This window comes from Nyctereutes procyonoides, unplaced genomic scaffold (assembly GCF_905146905.1).
Source record: "Nyctereutes procyonoides isolate TBG_1078 unplaced genomic scaffold, NYPRO_anot_genome, whole genome shotgun sequence".
Lineage (NCBI taxonomy): Eukaryota > Metazoa > Chordata > Mammalia > Carnivora > Canidae > Nyctereutes > Nyctereutes procyonoides.
Genome location: NW_026575147.1, coordinates 16,893,121 through 16,900,269, shown reverse-complemented (window position 1 = coordinate 16,900,269; position 7,149 = coordinate 16,893,121). Strand labels below are relative to the sequence as shown.

At 42.3% G+C, this 7,149-nt stretch overlaps 1 pseudogene; it reads left to right on the top strand.

Annotated features, from left to right (window-relative positions):
* Positions 1–4,721: 4,721 nt before the first annotated feature.
* LOC129501226 (disintegrin and metalloproteinase domain-containing protein 30-like) lies at positions 4,722–6,941 on the top strand (annotated as a pseudogene).
* Positions 6,942–7,149: the final 208 nt, after the last annotated feature.

Sequence of the window (7,149 nt, the reverse complement as noted above, 5' to 3'; positions counted from 1 at the left end):
TAATTTCTTTTTGATCTTTTTACAATAATTTCAAATATCACAATATTATTATTATGGATATTCATATTAGATGGCTCATTTACATCTATAGTATATTAAATAAGTTCTATTTTAAATGGGATAACCTTCAAGGTCTCAATAGGAGATTTTCTGTATAATTTTTAAAAATAAGAAAAAGTGCACATTATTTTACAGAAAAAAGTCAGCAAGTCTAAAACTTTTTAAAAATCCCTCGACATTTAGTCCAGTTCTTACCAATATTTTTATGTACTTATAATCTATGTATTTATTATGATAGCCTCTTTTGAACTGTTGTTATAGTTTGAATTAAAGGCATGAGTTAATGAGAAATTACTGGGTCTCTCTTGAGCTCTAGTTTCCTCGTCCCTCAGGTGGGACTAATAATGCCAGTTGGTGCAAAGAGGACCACTTTGGGGGTCTGTGTGGGAGAGTACCTGTGACGCCCTCAGCATATTCTTCCCTTTGACCTTACTGCTCACTGGGGATGACAGCAGCTGCGATGGATCAAGAGTGTGATTTGCCCCACCTGGCCTAAATGTCCCATCACAGGTTGAGATGTGTCATCAGCATGTTTGCAAAGTGCCATAAAGAGTGACTCTGTTTTGCAGGAAAGAAGTATTCCAAAGAATGTCCTCATTCTCTGTCTCTTCTCTCCTCCAGGCCTGCTTTGTGAAGAGAACATTGATGACTGTGTTGGAGGTCTCAATAGTGGTTAGTGTGTAGGTAGGATTGGGGGCTACTGTTGTTGCTGCTTGCCTGGCTTTGCTGAAGTGCAGTGTGAGCGCAACATCAATGAGGGCCTCTCGAACCCCTGCAGCTCTGAGAGTAGCCTGGACTGCATCCAGCTAACCAAAGACTCCCTGTGTGTCTGCCGCGGTGCCTTCACTGGTGAGAGCCTCTCCAGTGCCCCCAGCACTCTGCCTTGGAGAGGCTTTGAGTGAGGAAATTGGGCCATGTGTGTCACTTCCCAGACCCAAGTGAAACTTTTTTCTTACATAGGAAAGACTAGACCAGCTTAATTCAGAGTTCCACTTTTTCCCTAGGTCAGTGCTTCATGGATGTTATAGTCCACCTCTGCCTTTTTTTTCTTCCTGAGATGCTTTCTTTTATTATACATTGATTATATCAGACTGTAGCAGAAATACAGAAAAAGAAATAGAATGTTGGGAGTGGTTGAGCAAAATAACACTTTTTAATTGGAGCAAAATACACATAAAGTATACCGTCTTAACCATTTTTAAGTGTACAGTTCAGTGGTTTTAAAATCATTCACGTTACTGTGCTGTCAACACCAAATCCATTCAGAGAGGTCTTTCTTCTAAGTAAAATAATGTCTTGTGATCAGAAACCATACATCTACTCTGCTTTCATCACCCTATCTCTTTTGGCATGTAATGATTTGGGTTTCTGGGTAGACACTGCCATGGTGACCTCTACCTCTGGGACCCTGAGAGGATTAGGATCTTCTAGGTCATATAAGGGGAATAGGTCTAAATTGGGGTGTGTTTAAGCAAAAACCAGTTGATGAAGGTTATGCACTAGAAAGCTCTGGGGGTATGGCCTGCACAGCTAAGAGTTGGTCATGCTCCTAGTCTCTTCTTAGGCTTCTTCTTTTTCATTATACATCATAAAGATGACCAAGTCCTGCCTCAGAATAGGGGCTTATCTAGGCCCTTAACTACTTACCTCTAAGGGTAAGCAGCTTGGTGGCTTTGTGGGACTATGATAATATCTAACAGTGTCAGTGTCAACCAGATGCTTAGATGAGAAGTTTGGTTGGCATTTCTGGAGTCATTACAGACCTTGTGCTGTAGTAATATTACTTAGGAATCAGATCATAGGCAACAGTAGTCTCCTTTAGTGATAATTTGGCAACCCAAGAAAACTTACTGGAACACTTAGGAATCCAGTGAATCAAATGATGTAAAATTAATTCACAGAGAAACCTCTGCTATAAACCAAAACCAATTGGGGGATGCAATTGAAGAGAAGATCACATTTATAATAACAAACACCCATACCAATAACCTTTCAAGAATTACTGACTACAAATACTACCAAATATACCCACTCCTGACAACTTGAGTGACTGCTGCCCCTTTAACAATTACAACTTTAATGTTGCTCTATTCTTCTCACCTCCTAGATAAAAACCCATAACCATATCTGATCATGCCTGCCACCGATGCTCATCTTTGAACCCATCTCAACATCACCTAAAACAAGGGCAACCCTATCTTACACACACTTCCACAAACTCACATCTCCTCCTTGTGTGCATTTCCCCTGAAGCAAAGTTCTGCAATAATTCCATCTTTGTTTGACTTGCAGGGGTGCTCCTCATGGCCTCTGGCTGGCTGACATCAACAGAAGCCTGTGCTGAAACTCCAAACCAGAAAGAATCCCATTTTTACACCCTGTTATACACAGAGCATGGACTGTGACAGTGAGTCCTCATGAATTTATTTTAAGAATATCTGGAACATCACAAAAATTACACATGGATGAAGCCATGCTAAAATCTCAGTGCTTCAAAGGGTCAGTATTATATAGACCGGTATCACTGAGCATAGTGGTATCAAATTAGAAACAGAAAAAAATTGTAACCAACCAGCAACCCTATGTGTATGAAGAATTTTAAAACTATGAGTCATTTATAAACACAAACCTAAGTTAGAAGATATTTAGAAATTGCATGAAAATACTTATCAAATAGTACCACTACTTTTGAAATACCATTGCATACCTGCTGTATTAAGTATTCTATCCACATTTCCAATATTCTTTAGAATTCTCTGAACAGTTTATCAGCAAATCTCTTATTCCTCTAATTCCCTGTTCAAATTAATAACTCTCTATCTAACATTTCCCTCTTCAACTATGATGTGAATTCTTTCTCCTGACTGAACCCAGACTGATACAGAAGGTAACTTTTGCAGAGAAACATTGCTCTGTGTTGTGCTTACTTTCATCTTAATATCAACAAGTTAGAAGCTCTTCATCTATAATTTTTTTAATAATTCTTTTTCAAAAGGGACATAATGAATGAATGATGGCTATTCTAGGAAGGGACAAAATACTCCGTGCTATAAAATTTCAAGACATAAGTTGAAAAGATAGTAGCCATAGTCAGTCTACTGGCACTATCCCTTACCGATACCTTTATGACTCCAGCTAATGTGTCAACCTAAAGATTAATGATTACAGAGCATATCTGTCTCATCTCAGAAAGTAGAAACAAACTTCTGGGCTATTAAAGCATTTTTTTTTCATTGTGAAATGTAACACACACAGAAATGAGCATACATTTTTAGGAATGGTTTAACAGATGTGTACAGCAAACCCCAACAGCCAGGCACTCTAGAAGCTACATGAACCATACCCTGCCCCTTCCTCATCCACTCCTGATTACACCCTAGAAGTAGGGTGACAGCTAATCCTCACGGTTCCCGTAATTATTTCCTAGATTCAGTTTACCAAATGCATGTATCCCTAAAAGTAACGTTTAATTTCATCTGATTCTGATCTTTATGTTTGTGTTTTGTTTTTCTTTGTTTGTAATATTTGTCCACATCATGCATATAAATAACTCTGATGCATCATCTCCATTGCTGTAGTCACTGTTGATGGAAAGCTGAATTGTTTCCAATTTGGGGAATATTGCTGTTTCATGTATCCTGGTGAATTCATGCACACATTTCTGTAGAGTATGTATCTAGGAGTGGAACTGCTGGATCGTAGGGTCTGCATATTTCCAACTGTATGAGATACCGCTAAAGAGCTTTCTAATGCAGTTCAGCCTATTAAACTCCCTCCAGAGATGTGTAAGAGTTGTCATTCTACAGCCTCATCAAAGTTTGGTATTGTCAGCTGTTTAGAAATCATTTGAATCCCTGACCTCCTCCCTCACCCACCACTCATACTACAAACATAACCACTGGGATGCCTTTCTGGGAGAGCTCCCGGGGTTCTGCTCTTCTGCTCTCACAGGTGCTCTTCTATTCCTAGATTCTGCACCGCCCCCTCCTCCGCCCCCCGCCCCCCCAATCTGGCTAGTCCCTGGCACCCAAGGACACACAGCAGAAAGAGCCACTTGACAAAATGAGCTGGAGTCTTTCTCTTGCCGGAAGCCAGGCACTGCCCGGGGTGGGGGAGGGGGCGAGACCCCTGGTGGCGTCTGGCTCTGCCGCTCTGCTCCCGGGCCACGCAGGCCAGCCCGGCGGGACCGTGCTTCGCGCGCAGTGCCTAGAAAACACCCACCGATGGAAACCGTCAGGTGTGTCCTAGGGCGAATAGAAACAGCCCAACCGGCATAGGACGGACTGACCCTTGAGCAAGAGCTTTGTTCCTCCTTTCTCTGCAGCCCTTCTCCTTTCTCCAAGCTGCTCTCTGCCCCTCAGCCCTCGTGCCAGTAGCCCCCGCTCTTGCCGGTTTTATTCTCGCGCACCCCTCCCTCGGTTCTCCCTCGGTTCTCCCTCGGAGAACCCTCCCTCGTGCGCCCAACGGCACCGCCCAGGAAACGAACTAGATAGGTGAGTTCTGGGATGTCAGCTAGACCGAGCCTTGGGAGGCTGGGGTTTCCTGCGTACCCTGCTTTGGGAGCTCCGCACTTTGCGCTCCCACTTCTCTAGAGGCCGCCCTGGACCCTGACTCGCAGGCCAGGTGCAGGGACTGACCTGCTAGGACCGAGATCTGGGGCCATGAGGTCAGGAAGGACCTTACTCCCCCAAGGCCGTTCGCTCCCCACGCTAGTCCTCGTGGCGCTCCTGGTGGGTGCTCTTGGCGAGGATATGATTTTTCACCCCGAGTGGGGATTTGAGTCGTATGAAATCATCATTCCCAAGAAGCTGAGCTTCCGGGGAGGTCAGCAGGGTGCTGTGGAGCAAGTGTCCTACCTCCTGCAGGTCAAAGGCAAGAAGTATGTCCTTCACCTGTGGCCCAAGAGGTTTCTATTACCCCGAAATCTGAAGGTTCTCTCCTACACAGAACAGGAGAAACTCCTGGAGGATCATCCTTACATACCCAGGGACTGCAACTACGTAGGCTCGGTTGAAGGAACTCAGGATTCAGAGGCTACTTTAAGTACATGCATGGGGAGTCTTCGAGGCATATTGAAAATTGATGAGGAACATTACCAAATCGAGCCCCTCAGGGGCTCTTCCAGCTTTGAACATGTCATATATCTCCTGAAGGAAGAGGACAAATTTCAGAATCATACCTGTGGCTTAACTAATGATGAACTAGAAAAACAGATAGCCCAGAATGAGAATTTGGCTAGGTGTAATGACTTTTCTATTTCTCATAAGCATCAGAAGTACATGGGAGTGTCCCTGGTCTTTGATCAAGTAGATATTTGTTTTCAGAATCCATTGTTACTTAAGTCATATATGATGCCATTCTTTTGACTGGGATTATGGACACCTTCTTTTAAAGAGACCGGTATGAGGCTACATCTAAAAAGTATTGAGATATGCACACATGAGTACAGAATAACTATTACCAAAATGGATGTACAAGATATTCTAAAAGCATTTGTAAAATATTACACCACATATCTTTCTGCTCAGATTCCAGGAGATTGGGCACATTTGTATATTTCAAAGTCTATTCTTCATGTTACTGGATAGTCATATGCCTGAGGTGCATGTTCAAAAAACCACAGTGGATCTCTAAGTAGTTTTATAAATCTAAATATCCTTGCTGTCAGCAGATTATCTGCTCATGAACTGGGCCATGGTGTAGGAATGAAACATGATACAGAATCTTGTCAATGTAGGGGTAGGCGAACTTGTATCATGGGCGCTGGGAATAGCAGGTTTAGTAATTGTAGTTATTCAGAGTTTTTTGATCATGTAAATTCAGCAGCACTCTGGATAATATCCTAGGTTATGTGTTGGAGACATGTGAAAATAAAATTGAGGAAGGGAATGAAGAATGTGATTGTGGTTCAAGGGAGGAGTGTAAAAAAGACAACTGTTGCCATATGGGTTGTAAACTCATGCAAGGTGCCAATTGTAGCACTAGGCTTTGCTGTCGTAACTGCTACTTTCGTCCACTTGGGTACATGTGTCGAGAGGAAGATAATGAATGTGACCTTGCAGAGTACTGCAATGGAATCTCAAATTTCTTCCCAGATGACAGTTATAAGCTTGATGGAACCCCTTGCAAACATAACTCCCTTTGTTTAAGAGAGAGGTGCCAAAAAAAAAAAAAAAAGAAATAAAGAAAGAAAAGAAAGAGGTGCCGTTCCAGATATGTGCAGTGCCAAAACATTTTTGGAGCTGATGCCAGGGAGGCTCCTGATCAGTGCTATCACGCAGTTAATTTAATGGGTGATCAATATGGGAACTGTGAAATTTTAGGAGTCCGTGCCTATAAAGCTTGTACCAAGGCAAATGCAATGTGTGGCAGGCTGCAGTGTATAAATGTCAACACCATCCCTGATCTGCCAGAGCATACGATTGTCATCTCTACTCATCTGCGAGAGGAAGATCTCATGTGCTGGGGGGTAGGCTACCACAAAGCCATGATACCCATGGGAATACCCGACATAGGTGTAATAAATGATGGTACCCGCTGTGGTTATAACGGACTATGTATTAACAGAACTTGTGTGAATGACTCAGTCTTGGATTTTAACTGTTTTCCTCAAAAATGCAACCACCGAGGCGTTTGAAACGATAAAAAATAAAAATAAAAACTGCCACTGCATGTATGGCTGGGTCCCTCCATTCTATGAGGAGGTAGGGTATGGAGGAAGCATTGACAGTGGGCCTGCAAGGAAGCAGAAAGAGGAGGTACCTACGCCAGTACAGGTCGTGTCCATTATGTTAGTACGCCTTATTTTCTTAGTCATTTCAGTGTTTGTTGTGTTTTTCGAGAGAATGATAAGACAGTATATGCAATCCAAACAGAAATAAACACCACCAGTTAACTCTAAAAATAAATAATATAAGGCAAAAAAATACCAAGAATCCAAACGAGTAATCGGGCGATCCACAGTCATTTCATAACACAGAATCATATATTGAACAAGCTTAGCATTTACCCAAATGGCACTTTATTCTTATTCCAATTCTTTTTTTTTTAATGTAACTTTCCTTCAAGGTTGGATTGGCAAATAAATGA